General features: G+C 44.8%; 1 protein-coding gene across 1 annotated transcript in view; it reads left to right on the top strand.

Annotated features, from left to right (window-relative positions):
* Positions 1-16,813, top strand: part of RAB11FIP4 (RAB11 family interacting protein 4 (class II)) — a 107,541-nt gene that overhangs the window by 64,435 nt on the left and 26,293 nt on the right. The window lies entirely within an intron of this gene.

Below are 16,813 nucleotides of genomic sequence, written 5' to 3'. Positions count from 1 at the left end.
TTTTCCCCTACAAACAAGTTTAGTTAAGCCATAAGGAGTAATTCCAAAGGAGGTGCTGGTCACTATAAGCAAGAATGGCAGAATTGGATTTTTTGTATCTGTAACTAAAATCTAGGAAATGCCAGATACATCCAATTCAATCTGCAGCCCGAAGTCTGTGACAGGATGGGCTGGGACTACATCCAGACCTTGCAGTGGGTATTTGTAGGAGATTCCTACCTGCTTCCCTCGGTATGAAATACTAATTGTCTCCTGTTCTCTAATCCTAGCTTTGAAACATAGAGTTTAATACATGGTCCCAAATTATGGTTGTGAATTATGGTACCTCTGAATATTCTTAATAGCTGTATAAATATCCAGACCTTTTAAAAAATCAGATGAAAGAAGGGTTGATAATTCAGAATGATTAAAAAGATTTCAACTTTTCTTCAGAGTTAATTGAGAGCAAAGACTGTTGCCCTCACTCGCTGTACAAATTTCAATTAGGCTGACGGCAGAGCTGGACACAGTGGCTGAATCTGGCCTGTAACAAATTGTTAAGGGAAATCTGTCCTGTTTCAATCATTGAACCTTATTAAATCAATTTCATACAATGTTTTAGTCATTGCCTTTCATTCATGCCCAACTAAAGCTGCTTTTTCATAGCAAGCAGTGGCAACAGAGTTTGCATACTGGAAATAACAAGACTGGCTTTGCCTGGTCACATGCTGCATAAGAGACTATCCAGAAATTTTCATCCTGGCGTCTGCTGTATTAAAGAGAGGCAGGAGGTGCTTCCAGTTTCTTCACCAAGCAAGGTACCAGTGCATCCAGGTGAGATGGTGGTATCTAAGTTCTTAGCCTTAGTAAATGTTTCACCTGGGATGTTTTGTAACACTTTTCAAAGTGAAGAACACATATGGCTATAGAGGGACCACCTTGGCTGGCTTTTTTCCTGTGACATTTTTCTACATTGCTTGCTAAATGTGGCTTAGCAAAAGAATGGAAAGATGCTGGAAGATGGGAAATGAACGAGGGAGACAAGAAAGCTACGTGTAAAGGGGATAAGAATCAGGGGGCAGTTTTTCAGTGTGATTAGGATGTCTCAGATCTGAGTACGAAATCTTGCAATATAGGTTATTCAGTAAACTTCCTGGACTAGTAGATAACGTCTCTTTTGTGGTGTGTTTTTTGTGTGCTCAAATTTGTATCCGAGGTCTGTTGTGCCACCTCTGATTTTTTAGAGATTCACTTCTCATTCCTTAATCACCTCAAGGACTTAAACCCAGTGGGAATTTGGAGGAAGTCAAGAGTTTTGAGCTCAGCCTCTTCTGCTGTCTGGGGTTGAAATGGGTCAGCCTGCAGGACCTCATTGAGATACCCTTTTCAAGCAGGACGTCCATGTAAACCATGTCAGGTTTACATGGAAATAACAACCATCCTGATTTTTTTTTTCTTTTATTGCTTCATCTCCCTGCTGCCAGTAGCACATCAGAAATCAGGGATCCAGGCTGACCTTCTGGAAGCAAAGGCATGCTGCCAGGGAAGTAGATTTCAGGTCTTTATAGAAGGAAGTGTCACGTTACCAGCTAATTAAACAGGTCTGACAGAGCCTAAAGCATAAAGCACTGAGCCTGAAGTTGTAATCCAATAACTGTCTTGAGGAGGAGCCTGCATAGCCATGGGGTGCAGGTGACGTTCCCAGGTGACGGCAGTGTCTGCAGCCTCAAAGGAGAGTCCCCTGGGTCTTGTGTATTCCTCTGGGTTTCAGGTGGAGAAACTCAGTTGTTGCTGTTCCACTTAAATTGCACTTTCCAGAAAGAACTGAGGGGAGAATGGACCATGCAGCTCAGAGCATGCTGAGGTTTTTAAAAAGGGTGACAAGACTGACTGGGGTGCCTTTAGCTCCAGCTACACAGGCATCCTAACAAGCCCAGCAAACTGCAGCCGGGTAGTGAATTGATGTTCACATTGACACAGGGCTGTGGAACCAGGTGCCAAGAGGGGCCCTGTGCTACGGCACCCATAGAGGCTGCGTCTCTTCTCACCTGTAGTCTCTGTCTCCCGGGTCCCTGTGCCAATAGGAGCTGGTGCTGCTGCGTGGGCATGGTCTCCTGGAGGGGCTGTGCCACATCTGTGTGAATGCCTTGAATATCTTAGGGCTTTAGAGTGGCATTAAATGTTTGCATTCAGTCAGCTGAAGCCAATCTTCAGTTATGCTGGACATCAGATAGGAGTGACTGATGACGCTGACCTGCCCTTGGGCTGTCGGTGCTGCCTCTGCCTCCCTGGGGCTCAGCCACCGGGAAGGGAACAGAGCAGACACCCCACATCAGCGATAATTGACAGCACGGCCCCTATATGGACACTGCAATTATTTCCTTCATTTTCCTTTTGTCTAATTGTAAGATGTGTGATTGCCGTAGGGGGGGCCACCTACTGTTATACTGCAATTTGAGAAAGCCTTTGAACTTGTTTCTCTTGAGCTTTGGTCACCCAAATGTAAAATAGAAGCAATTAAAACACGGGAGAAGTGGTCTGGAAGACAGACATGTAAGGCTGGTCTGAGCGTCCTCAGAGCCACCTCTGCAAAGAGGGTGGAAGAGAGGGAGGACAGATTTATCTCTGGAGTGAAGGGCGCTTTTCCCCTGAGACACACGAGACTTACACCAGAGTTGCAGTTTACATGTTGTTTCCAGGCAGAGCAGTTGTGTCTGCAGGACAGGTACGAATGCAAACTCTTCTGGCAGAGCTGCCACTCGGCCATGTTTCTGAAGCATTTACTCCATATCTCTTGCTATTCACAAGTGCATGAAAACGCAAAAATGCAGAAAGAGCATTTATTCTCTGTGAGCCTGAAAGATAAAAATTATTCCTGGCAAGGAGGGGCTAGCAGCATTCAGAGAGTTGTAGGAGCAAAGTGGTCTGGTAGGACACGCTTTCTGTTCCCCTTTAAGCTTGGTGGAAGGAGGGTACCAGAAGTTTCCAACCCCATCTCCCAGCCTTGGAGGGACTTTTGACCTTCCTGGAGAAGCCATCGTTCGCATGGTCAGCACTGTCCCCAGGCAGGGCAGTAACGAGCACCTAACAGGCAAACCAGTTCAAACCAATGGAGATGTTCATGAAGCGTAGTTTGGACTCAACATAAGTGAAGATAACAGAATGAGGATTCTGAGGGCTAACGCAAAATGTGTCTTCAATGAAAGGAAGGTTTGCTACTGATGTCAGTAGATTTTAGACCAGGCTTTGGCAGAAGTGCTGGTGCTCACTGGTTTATTGTGGGCTGCCTGCATCTGGTGGCCAGCTTGCTTTAGCGTATTTGGATGTCAAAAAATCATCGCTTTTCCCAGGAGCAGCAGATGAAAAATTGGTTTCAGCTCAGGAGCTCTGTGATGTACTTTAATCAGGCTTTGGGGATACTTTCGGTTTTGATGTTAACTATGATTGAATGATAAAATGCTAATATTGCTTGGGAAGGAAAGACAATTGGTCCAGTCAGCCTCCCTCACAAGTGACTGCTGTGCTGTGTGCTCGGGAGCCAGAGTGCTGCTGTCGCTCCAGATCGCTGCTCACGGCTTAGTCATTTGTCTGAGCACCAGTGAACAAAAATACAGACGTAGAAGGAAATGCATCCTCTCTGCCATAGCAGAAAATTAATCATGTGAAATACTCCGTCCCCGTAGCTGCCCATTGCTCAGGGAGGAGGGAAGGAGTGAAGCCAAATGTGTGAGGAAAATATTTCCTGGTTGAGGATAATTTTAGTCCTGTGCAGCATCCATCCTAGCAGGGTACTTCATCAGGGCCCTGGGGGTGGCATTGCAAGAATGGGGAAATGAGCATCCAAGTCCTAACTTTGTCATGGTTTTCATGTCTGAGCTTGGAGAAGTCACTTGGAAGTAGTTTTAGGGCTGGAGACCACCTAGGCTGGGGTCCTGCTGTTTAGCAAAGCCTTTAAGTGTTTCTTTGAGCTTTTGTCACACTAATATGGAACAGAAGCAATTGAAGGGTGGGAAGTAGGTGTCTGAACACCTTTAAAAGCCACAGCCTCTCTCTGTCAGATTTCTCTGCAGTGAAATGGCAGTAGTCACTCTTTCTTTTCAGTGCAAGTTTTATGAAATTACACTGACAGTATCCAAGCTGTGTTGCCCTGGAACATCCTCCCTTGTTCTCCTGTGTTTGCCCTGCAGCTCCAGACAGCACCTCCAAAGGGCCAGTTACTGAGCAAAGCTTCTTCTGGGGAGATCAGTGCAGCTGTTTGTTCATAAAACAGCAGCAGCATTGCAGGTGAGCAGCACAGAGCCACCTGTGCAGGCTCCCTGTGCAATACGCCCAGGTTTCCCTATGTACTTTCGGGTGCTTTCCATCTAAAAATGAGCTCCTATTGGAATAAACCTGTGATATGTAGAAACTATTGCAATGATCCGAGAAGAAACCACAAACTACAGACGTGAAATCCTGACTGCTTCCAGTTAAACAATAGGTCCATTTTACGTCAGCTGGCATTTGTCAAACTGTTATCACAGTTTATGTTTACCACAGTGTTCTTTTGGGAACCACTAAGATTGCATGTGTAACCTAGGGAAATGGCCACAAGAATCAGATTCAAAATATTTGCATTGCTTACAGCCAAGGTTCACAGCATAGCAAGGTCATTTCACCGTGTTGGGCTTTTGGAGGTGTTGGTGTAGCTGTGCTACAGGTATTGAGCTGGGAAGTAAAGACATGGCAGAGATAGAAGGTGACTGGCACCCTGTGCATGTGCTGATCCGTGCTGCTGGAGGCTGGATTGCATACAGCCACATCTTTCCTCCTTACTGCTGCCCAGTTTTTACTCTCTGAAAAATAACAATGAAAGATTTTACTTCAATAAAAACATTTGCATTTGTGATGTTTATAGTACAGAGCCAGATCTTCCTACTTAACTATATCATCAGTTAATCCATTAATTTCAATAGCAAAGCCTGATTCTGAGTTGTTTTACACTAGAGTAGTTCCAGGTTAACTAAGCTGCAATCATTGAACAATCCCAGTTATAAGAATATTCTTGGGTGCTGGGAGAGAAATAAAGCAAGGCGGATGGACAGACACACCTTGCAGGTAGTCAGACCAGCGAGAATGCTTACAGACCTTACTCTGAAACAGGAACATGAGGCTGGAAGGACCTTGTGATTGTCTCTCTGCATATTTAGACAAACACTAGCCTCACAGCTAGAGTATTGTGGTTTTGTGTCAAAGCAGGAAGTTTGACAAAAAGTGCTGATGAAGACCAGGCTAATATCCCGGTACAGACTAAAAATACATTCCATTTGTCATTGTGAACATTTGCACTTATTAATAGCCAATATTAAAAAAGCCCTCTGAGTCCATCTGTTACAGTTTCTGATTCAGGCGCTGAATGTTCAGGGTATTTGGTAGGTTTTTGAACATCTCTCCCTTGGGAAAGATTTTTTAGTTGATTTTAAAATGATGACAGAATTTTTCTGAAATTTGTTAAAAACACTTCACTTGTTCAGGTCAGTAAATCAGGACCAAACTCTCACTGTTACACCATTGTCTTGAACAGTGGCTGAGGAGTACTGAGATCAGAACCTGACACGAGTGATGAATCTAGTCTTGTATTGGCATGGTTAGGAATATAGCCACCCTTTATCAGTAAATCAAGGACTTGCATAAAACAGAGAGAGGTCTTATACCAGGTGAGTGATTAATAACGCTCAGTTTTTGGATAGCCACTTATGGAGGAGGATAGCAAGTGGATAAAAGATTTATATGCTGGGAAATCTATAAGGAAAAAGGCCTTTAGATTTTTCAAGCTGATCACAGGACATCACTGTTGTGGGACATAAATCTAAATGACAGTGTGTGCCTCTGGTTGTTAAACAATTATCTCCGTACGAGTGATAGTTCGGTATGGAACTGAAGGGGCTGTATGCTGCAGCCCTGGTAGCGTGACACAGAGCCAAAGGGAATCTCTTCATGTGACCCATCCAGTTTTTTGCAGTGAAGAGACAGGACACAGACTGCCACTCTGGCTTTGAGGAGCCTGTTGCTGTATTAAAGCTGCCATCACTTGTGTTGTTCCAGGCAGCAAATGCATTTGAGGGTGAGCATCTCTTATCAGTAGTTCCCATGCTAGTGACTGGTTTGTCCTGTTGATTGACAGCTGTGATAATGAGGTTATTGTGAGGAGGCAATCAGTGCACAGAAATGTTTTTATGTCTTGTGGTCTGGGATCTTGGGCTTTTTGTGTCCCAACAGGCTCTGTCTCTAGTTGGCTGGGCCAGAGCAAAAGGCAGAACATGAAATGACTGTACAAGAAAAATCCCTGTTGCTTTCTCATCTCTGCATTAGGTGGTTAGTTTGCCCTTGTAGAGCTGTTTGCTGTAGTATCAAGACAAGAGTTTTCTAAGCCTTTTTATGTACCTTTGGAGTGAAAATACCTGGGGAGCAAGGCAAGGGAACAACAACTGGTTGTTCATAGGTGCTCCATTTCTAAGTAAATCCCCTTTGCTGCTCACTCTCTTGATGTTCACTGAACAGTGTTGACTTAGCTCCTGGTTTTCATGCAGCTGGCTTATCACAGTACAGTGCTACGCTCCCGGGGAGCCTCGAATTTGGCTCTTGGCTGATAACCAGAATAAAATACTGAGAAAGGGATCTGATGACTGGGCAAGGGTGGCGTGGAGGAAGAGGGCATAATTCTGGTGGTGAGATTTGGCAAAAAAGTTTTCTGTGTGTATCTTTTCTCTTTTATTCTCTGTTTTTGTCTCGCTGGAGGTGCGGAAGGTTTTTTTCCAAAGCACCACTTTCACCATGCAAAAATCTTCTTTTCTTTCTCTCTTTCCACTGATCCTCTCCTTATTATGCATCTGTGAGTTGCAAAAAAACCCAAACCAGCAGTGGCTAGCAGCTCCTGCCTCTTAGGGACAAGATTAAAGTCCACCAAAATGAAATGTCATGGAAAGTATTGAGTTGTCATTCTCTGGTGCTACAGAAAATTGACTTGCTTTATATTCCTGCTATTGTGCAGAGCTGATGGAAGTACCTGGCTTGCCAGATTTCAATATGAGTGCAAACGGGTGGTGAATAGGAACCACAAATCACAGAGGTAAAGGAATGTGCTAGGGATGGTCCAGATTGGAAATCGGATCGTTCTGATGTCTATGCTGAGTCGTTAAGGCTAGAATGCAATTCATGTTTCAGCTGATAAGACTGTCCATGTGTGACTTTTAATTTAAAATCTGTATGTTTCTTACTGAGATTGGACGTCTCTCTGTAATATCCAACCATGCCTCTGAAATGCTTTGTATGCATTATTTATAGAAAGTAGCAGGGTTTTCCATCCGTATGTTAATATTTTGGTGGTTGCTATTTTTTAGCCATATCCAGGAACGAAAATTCTGTTTCTAGACAGAACTCATGGTTGAGCCCATTCCTGACTTTCTGTATGACCCAAGATCCTAAACCCAAAATTAATCCTGAACCAGGCATATACAAATTTGTAGCAGCTGCGACTTAGGCTGAGATGATTTTATTAATATGAGTTACTGAAACATGCTTAACCTGAGAAGCCAGCTCCTCTGCTCACAAATATTGCAGTGTCTCTCAGACAGAAGGAACTGAAAAAATCTGGTTCCTCGTTTGGTGAAGCGAAGAGCCAGGAGTCTGCCAAAAAGTGAAAGATAAGGAATGCGGCTGAGTGCCACAGTGTCACCAAAATGCAGAGTCACAGGAAGTGGACCAGTTCATGTCTCTTTCATATCCGTGGTGACCTAGGGACTGCAAGGGGCTGGGATGTTGGGGTCTGTCACACTGTGCTGTCACCATGCAGCCACAGGTGGCCTTGGGAGATGGGAGCTCAGCTGGCGTGGCACTGCAGTGCTCAGCACTGGCACTGCAAGAGGTTACAGAACATTGTAAGACAGCAGATTCCCTGAGCCCCTGATGCAGGCAGATCCGCACCAACTTAATCTTGTGAAAATGGTCAAACACAGCCAGCAGTTCAGCTCTTTCACCTTATAACCTTCTCGTCTGTCTGTCAAACAACTCCCTTCTTAGCCTTGATGGAGAGACCATAGTTGTCAGTGCCAGGGGACTGAATCAAGGCCACCTTGCTCCTGATGGGTGTGTTTTCCCTGGTGACAGCTAGCATGTGGCATTGGTGGCATTTGACTAGATGACCACCTCTGTTTAAGGAGCCCCACTTACTAGATATGTGCTACATGGAGATGGCACTGGATTGATAAGACAGAGAAGGTCAATGGCCTCAGCTGCAATTTTCCAAACAAATAAAGCTTTGATGTGCAATGTAATTTAAATGATCTAAATCATAGTGTTGTGGTTTAACCCCGCAGGCAGCTAAACACCACACAGCCGTTCGCTCACAACCCCCTCGCTCCCCCCCCTGGGACAGGGGAGAGAATTGGGGTAAAAAAAGTAAAATTTGTGGGTTGAGGTAAAGACAGTTTAATAGGACAGAAAAGGAAGGGGAAATAATAATAATAATAATAATCATAGTAATAATGATAAAAGAATATACAAAATAAGTGATGCACAATGCAATTGCTCACCACCCGCCGACTGATGCCCAGCCAGTCCCCGAGCAGTGGTCACCACCCCCCGGCCAACTCCCCCCAGTTTATGAACTGAGCATGACGTCCCATGGTATGGAATAGCCCTTGGGCCAGTTTGGGTCAGCTGTCCTGGCTCTGCCCCCTCCCAGCTTCTTGTGCACCTCCAGCCTTCTCAGTCGGTAGAGCATGGGAAGCTGAAGAGTCCTTGACTAGTGTAAGCACTGCTCAGGAACAACGAAAACATCAGTGTGTTATCAACTGTATTATTCTTGTACTAAATCCAAAACACAGCACTGTACCAGCTACTAGGAAGAAAATTAACTCTATCGCAGCCAAAACCAGGACACATATACAGTCTGGGGTCTGAGACATATCAGGAGTCCTAGCTAAAAAGCATTTGCTGTGGCACAGTTTGGTGTCAGGGGTAACAAATTAAAAAGGCTTTCTTTTAGCTTCCATGTCCCTCCTCTCCCCAAGTTTCGTTGTCTTTACTAACTGTACATCTGCCTCATTCATTTGCTAAAAACCAGGGCTAGAGACAGGAGCTTGTATTAGGGAGACCCATGTGCAGAACCAGGAGGATACTTCTGTGGCCTTCTGAAGTGAAGTGCAGCAGAAAATAATGTCTATGTTGCATTAAAAAATGAACATCTTTATCAGAGAAGTTTTCTTTTGAGACAGAAAAGTGTCCAGTTTAGGACAGAGGAGGGAGGATCAAACATCCTGCAAGCTCTGATCCATCATCATCATATGTTGCATGGTCATTTTATCAGTCTAAACACTGTCCTGGATTTGCAAATCTCCATAAGCACAGATGTGCTTTGGGCACAGTGGGCTCATTGTCCCAAGAAAAATCGAAGGGAGGTCTTGAGTGATGTCTTGTTACATAGATGTCGCTGCTAAAAGCAAATTCTCCCAGCAAGTAAGTGCAGATTGTTTGTGTTATTGATTGTCACGGTCTCTGCTTCATTGAGACCACATGGCCCACTTTGTTTTTGTAGCTGCCTTTTATTAAAACTGACAAAGAGGTATCAGCGTTTGAAAAGATGAGTCTTGAGAGTCCCCTGGGCGGCATTTTCATGCTGTAAAGTGATACTGGCACATTTGATCCACAGATGCTTTTAACACACTAATAAAACAAAAGCCTTCCTTCCCAGGGTGGTCTGCTACACTACAAAGCTTTCTGGTTTTGTCCATGGTTAATGGGCCAGACCCCAAGAAATGCAGAGAACCTGCAATTCCTCCTACCTTAAACTGTGCTCTCAGGATTTGCTCCTGTGTTATAAACTGCAGAGAAAAATTCCAATGTGTATAGTTTTTCAAGGTATATTTTGCTGCTTCATTGAAGGCTCATAATGTGTTTTATATTCACATGGGTTATCTGTATTGGTTTTCAGTATTCCTGAGACTGGCTGTTGGAAAGCTTTCGTCCTTATTTCTGGTGACCAGCATTTACAGTTCCTACTCCTCCTCTGTTCTTGTAATCCCTGACTTCATAAGGAGCCAGTCAGAGCTCTGTTTTAACACACAAAACAGGAGATTTTTGGTTTTGGCGTTATATTTGAAGATATCTAAAAAAATTTAGATCTGACACATTTCATATTAGGACCTATCATGAGTGGAAATGTTTGACCTCAATCTGTCTATGCAACAGCTCCTGATCTGTAAAATGGGAATACCATCTCCTCTTGTTTTGAAGAGGCTTTATGAAGATGAATTAATCTTTGCAAAGCACTCAGATGTCAGAGTGATGAACACAGAAAAGCTTGGGGGGAAATAAATAGTTCTGTCTGCAGAACTGGCTGTTAGTAGTAGCCGTAAATAAGACATGAGGCTACACTTTGATGAAGGAGACTAAAGCAGATATTGAATAGTAGCTGATAAACTGAGCACCATCCAGCCTGTGTCCTGAACAAATCCAGACCAGTGGGAAATAGCGTGTGATTGTGTGATTAAAGAGATATGTTAATGCAAACAAGGAATAGGACCAAAAAGAAGTTGCACCCGTGAGCTCAGTACAGGCTTTTCATTGCTTTAGGATGCTCTGTTCTGCAACCTTGCTATCAGCCATGTGCCATGTGGGAAATATTAGCCACTGGCAAGCATGAATTATTCTTGTCCTGGCCAGCTGATTCTTTTCCTCTTCCTTTCCTCCGCTAACAAGTTATATTATACAGAGTAGCTTAAAACCATGTCATGAAAATATGCTCAGAGCTGAAACTACCAAAAGGTATGTTCTTCAGTCAGCAGCCTGTCTTTTACAGACCACGCGAAGCAGAATCCAGCAGAGCTGCACATCCATCGGAGGGGCTGTCAGAACCCCCCTGCTCCATCCACATCTCCAGGCTCGCCTAACTCCTGGCCAGTTACTTGCCCGGGTAAACCAGCCAATAAAGCCTACTGTCACTGCAGCCTCAGAGGAGCCAAGTTAATTTGCCACAGCAGAGACAGCTGAGTAAACACGTTTGCGTCTTTTTGGTGTAAAATGGAGCTGCTTGGCTCCACCTTGGTTTAAGCTCTGAGGTGGTTGAGGGATGCTCACACTTTCCTTGCTGTCTTTTGTGCTCTCATCTGTGAAGTGAATGTGTCCATGCCCTCAGTCTGGACAGTCTGCCCAGTCCATTTCTAAAGGATAGGCTACATATTTTTCCCTTGAATTTGCTGATGTAACCTGTCATTTTATTTTATTTTTTATTATTGGGCATTTTGACAAAGGCTAAATAGAATAGATTTTGTGCCTGGCATATTTTTGTAATGCTTTTGACAAAGGTGCTTTAATCGTGGATTCACAGCTGCTATTATGAGACACCTTCAGAGCTTGATGTGAAAAACCTAATGATACAGTTGCAGTGATGAGCGAAAAATAAACTGCTTTTCAGAGGGGGGTGCGTATCCTATTCCATTATCTGGCCTCTGGCAGTTCTTGACTTCTTGTTCTTCAGGCTTTTGGAGAGGAACACAGATACTCTCTCCAAATACAGGCTCATTAAGCGACCAAAATGTAACCTACTGATGGCAAAGAGCTTGCAAGCAGCTCATCTCTAGAGAGACCGATGGGTAAGTCCCCTGAAATGTCTTTGTACTACAGTTGCATGCAGTAGAGTTAGGTCCAACTTCATTATAGGCCCAAGGAATTGATGCTAACGGGCCCTCAACCAGCCCCATCTTGCCTTCAGTGCTCTCGCCTGTGCAGAGACCTTCTGTTGCGAGCCCTTCGTTTGACCCGTGCTGTTTGATCTGCCAGGCTGCCTGCTGTATTCCTGAGGATAGTATACAAGCGAGCACTCTGCTCTTATTAATGTTAATGGGGATCACAGGGAGAGCAGACCCCCATGGTGTAAAGTCTAAAGAGCTGCTTCCTTACTTGCTAAAATAAGCCTCTCTGCAGACACCTGGGGGTCTTGTTTTTTGGGAGTGGGAGCAGCAGTTGAGCTGAGTCTACTCCACCCAGAGCAATGTTCCCATGCAGCTGTAGTTTGGAGCTGACCTCCTCACCTCGTCCAGGGATGCAGGGATAGGAAGGGCAGGGAGGAAACTGCAGAAAGCTCTGAACAGGCTCTGTCTGCTGTAAATGCAGCCTGCTTCTTCCCCCCCTACAGTCTTCAGCTCAGCAGCTCCACACTTTCCTTGTGTTCATCCTATCTTAGCCTCCTCCTGACTTCCCTTTCAAACAAGTCATGGGAACAAATTGTAGTCGGGAGAGAGTTCATTCTGCACTCCCGCTGTCCCCTTTTCCCTACCTCAAAGTCTATCTTTGCCTGTTCTGATTGTAAGATCTTTGGGGCAGGGACTATGTGCTCCCTGTGTTTCTGCAGAAACTAGCTTAATTAAGGATCATTCTTGTTTTTTTCTGTCATAATAAAAGGGATTCATAATAATACTGCAGTAATTCACACCAGTCTCATTGGATTTGCTTCAAAGGAGGCACTCCAAAATAAGATGAGAGTAGATGAGATGAAGATCAGACCAGCTGTAATTACTAGTCTGCGATACCTCATTTTGAAGTAGAGCAGTTATGTGCAGTAGTAACTTGGCCGGCTATTATTGTAGGGGAAAAACCCCCACAAAAGGTATTTTTACATAAGTGTATGTGCAAAATAGCCACCAATATTCATCAGAGAGAGCATGATTAAAGGCCCTTGAAGCATGATTGGAGTTGCCAGTTTTCATGAGATAATTAAGATGCGGGTTTGGTATATACATTCTGGTGATCTCATTATCTTCATTATTAATTGGTCTCTGTTCTTCACATTTCAGCTCCAGTTTCTTGTCATTAGGGTGACTAGCCTGTGAGCGATGCCTTAGTGAGATTCAGAGGAAGGCTTCTGCCTCTGGAACAGCAGAGGAGGTGCCAGCCTTTGTTCAGAATTGCTCCAGAAGAAATTGCAGTGCTTTGTACAAGATCAGCAGGTTGCCCTGCAACCTGCCATAAACCCTTTCAACAGCGTACCCTGCCTGGCGTTTCCTGGCCAGGAGCCCCTGATTTCGGCAGGCATTCTGGCTGCTACTGGAAGTCAGCAGTGATTGCTGTTTAGGCACTCAGCTATGTATTTAGCAATCTTCCTCTAAGCACCCACATATGAATATTTTGCCCACATTTCCTCTGGCATGCTTCTGCAAGCACCTTTTTCAGGATGCTTAGCATTAGTCATCTGTGGGATCTGGCGGTACCAAACATCCTTTTGCCAGTTAGCCATCTCTTTTCTTTCCTGTGGTAATGGGGACAAAAGTCTACTCTCCATTATCAGAAAGGTAGTTGTCACTATCCTAACCTCAAACCCTGGACAGGGCTCAGAGTACATGTACTTTGCAAATACCACTGTGTACAAGTGGGCGTTTAGCAGATGGGATTTAGGAAAAACCAAGATGTATTAAGATGGAAACTGAGTGTGAGGGAATGTCCTGCCATTTCCAGGGGTCAGCTTTTATGGTACTGGAGGAGCACATCTGCCATTGTACAGCTTTCCTTTGAAAAGCAGAAAGTCTGCTATTAATGGAGTCAGAAAATACCATGCTCGTGAGGGTCTCGGTGTGCAGATCCTGTTCATGCAAACTAAGCATGAAGCCTGGAGCATATTTCAATGTCTGTGGTCATCTGAGCTATTACTAACCTGCACAGACTCCTCAGCTGCCTGAAATCACGACAAGAGAATAGACCTCCAATCCCAGACGGGAAAAACATATCGTGCAACATCTCCTTCTGTGGCGCTGACTCATTTGAGTTGCAGCTGCCAGTCTTACCAAGCGGAAGCTGCTATCCTAGGCATTTCATGCAGACATGCAGCCCTTCCTCCTCACCCTCGCTGCTCTTAGGCATGAAGCAGTTAAAGGTCTGTGTCGCTCCTGATACAGTTTATTCCTCCAGAGAGGCAGTGATGGCCACCTGCCCTCCCTCAGCCATGACAGCGTGGTCTGCTTTTCCCTTTGTAGGAAACAAATCATAAGTCATATTAAACAGAAAATTATCACTTTACCATGAAATATGTAAAAAAATAAGGTTTTTGTCTCAATGGAGATCAAAGCCAGCCTATAACAAACTCCACTTAATCAGGCTTAGCTTTAATGAAGTGAGAAATGGACCTGTATTATAGCTATGGTTATTACTTAATAAAGTTTTTATACAGTCATTCCGTAATAAGAAGTGATTGTCTAAAACCTGTACATTTTCTAGGACCTTTACTGAGGAACGCGTCTATCAATGAGACATTTATGCCTTCTCAATTATTACTGTGTAATAAATGGCAAAGCCCTGGGTAGCATACCGAGTAATGCATTCAGCCGGCGTACCAAACAGTTGTGCTTATGTTCTTAACATCTCTATTATATTAGTTTTAACTGTTGCTGCTTTATCTGTTAAACATTTATTTCACATTTTGCTCATCCAAGCTATTGAAAACATAGCTGTGTTGGCTAATCATTCTGTAAGTATCAGGAATCGTTTCACAATGTGCCTGAGCAGTGTAACAATACAAACACTTCTTACTTGCATCTTTCAGGAAACCATTAAAAAATGTACTGTGCAAGTAATTATTTTATTTATGATTGTTATTTATTCTGCAATGAACCCCTGTCATACAACTATCTCTTTCAAAATGAATACTGAAAGGAAAAACAGATTTTAGAAGTGTCCTATTTAATAAGCAGTGAAGTTGTCTGTCCCCAGATCTGTCTCGTAAAAATTGCTTTCCCGTTAATTTAGATTAATGAATAGAAGGAGGTCTGGGAGGTGTTTTTGACCCCTGTTACACCATTCATTATCAGCTTCTGCTCAGCTTCCCGGGAGAGCTCCTCAACACGAAGGCTCCGGAGCCCTGCTGCCGCCGCAGGGCGCCCAGGGTCTGCTGGGTCCCGCGCGTGTGCGGGGACCTGCCCCACGTCCTGCCCTGCTGAGTCCGAGGGACCTCCTTGGACACGTGAGGGTGGCAGTGTGTCCTGGCTGAAGGTGCGCTTCGCTTTCACCTGTTGCTGTTACACTTTATTACACTACACCTAAGGCATCTCCCACCCCTCCAATGCTTTTCTGTTCAGCAGAGAGGGAACTCTTTTCATTTTCTTTCGATGAACTGGTTAAAGGGTCAAGTTCAGTGAATTGCGTAAAGGTTTGCATATAAGAATTGAGGCTAATGAATTTCTTTTTCTTTTCTTTTGCTTTTTGAAGAACAATGTTTTACACTTAGAAGTTGCTGGCTGCCATGCAAATGAAGGCCGGCTCAGGCAATACCTGGGACGTGCGACGTTAAGCTGGTAGATGGGTTTGAGCGAAGCGTGAGCCAGTGGGCTTGTCACTGCCCACTTTGGTCTGTTTTGTTATAATTTCCTTATCTTCTGCTTCAAGTAACTCCTGGGCCTCTCTTCCTCTCCAGAAAGCACCCTGTCTTTGGACATGGTAAATTCCAAAAGATTTGAGGACAGAAGTATAAAATACTTAAATGATCTTTCAATCAGCATCTCTGTAACTCTGTATATGATCGCTGTCACTGAAGCACGCCACAAACAGCTTTGCGTAACTCTTTTGAAATACCCAAAGGTAACTTTAAAAATGGGTTTTGGAATATGGCCAGATCCAATGGCAGGGTAACGACTGGGGATTCTTTCCTTTTCCAAGTCTGTTGGTGCCATTACGGTTGGGAGGGAGGTGGCTCCTCTGTTGGCTGAATCCTGCAGGACGGTGTTTCCTTCCGTGTGTAACACGCCAGTGAAAACTGTGACAGTCAGTAAGGGCAGAGTTTGGCTCCTGGACAGGAATTTTGCAGAAAACGTTTGTTTGAACCACCCTCTGTCATTAAGTCCTCTCCTGCAAAGCCACAGAAACAGACTTTCTTTCTTTAATTTTTTCTTTATTAGCACAGACAGCACAGTAAACACAATTCTTACGAGGCGTTGCAAAAAAGGAAGTTACAAGAAGTGAAGTGAATTTAAAATAACGAAGTCAATGTGAGTGTTCTCAGCCTTTTTGTTTTGCTTTTCTTTATCTTGTAACTAAAGGAGTTAAAATCAAGGACAAAACAGACATCAATTCCTAACAGGATCTGTTTTGCTTTGTAGCACACTGAGGGTGTTTTAGACCGGCATCACCCTCTCGGTGAGGGCGTACATGCGTTTTATCATCACCCAGTTGAGGAATGAGGGCACACCAGGCAAGCGAGGTCATCCCCAGTGAACCCTGGTGTCCCCAGGGACTGTCTCCGTCCAGGGACCCGACATCCCCGCTGCCCTCAGGGGCCCTGTCCGCCAGGGCAGCCCCTTCTCTTCAGGAGGCCTCGGAAACCCGAGATCCGTTTGTAAAAATTCCTCCCTTGGCGTGTCAGATGTGTTCCTTGCAGACTCACCACCCGCAGGAAGGGGCTGGTCGTCCCCGACACCGGGGAGGAGAGGCGGGTGGGCGCGCCTGCCCGGGGCGGAGGCGATGCTTTACCTGCCCTCACCCAGATCTGCTCAGTGACCTCCTCCTTCCCACCGCGCCGTGTCTGAACAGGTCTCCGGCTGCCCCAGCGTTGAGCGCAGATGTGTATACACAGATATTTAGAATTACTCGGGTTTTAAGCCACGTTTCGTTTCTCAGGAGCCCCAGGCAGCTCCCTCTTCTACCGGCTGTTACGGATAATTTTGAGCGAACCTGAAGAATTACGACTAAAACCACCAGCAGGGTCGGGGACGCGTCACTCGCGAATTGCCCAAGAACAGTTCCTCACAGGGGGAGCCAACCGCAACCACCAAACCCCAACCCCCGCGTGGGACGGGGACGGTTTGTGTCCGCGTCC

Source organism: Pygoscelis adeliae, unplaced genomic scaffold (assembly GCF_000699105.1).
Source record: "Pygoscelis adeliae isolate BGI_AS28 unplaced genomic scaffold, ASM69910v1 Scaffold75, whole genome shotgun sequence".
Taxonomy (NCBI): Eukaryota; Metazoa; Chordata; class Aves; order Sphenisciformes; family Spheniscidae; genus Pygoscelis; species Pygoscelis adeliae.
This window is presented reverse-complemented; position numbering and strand designations above follow the sequence as displayed.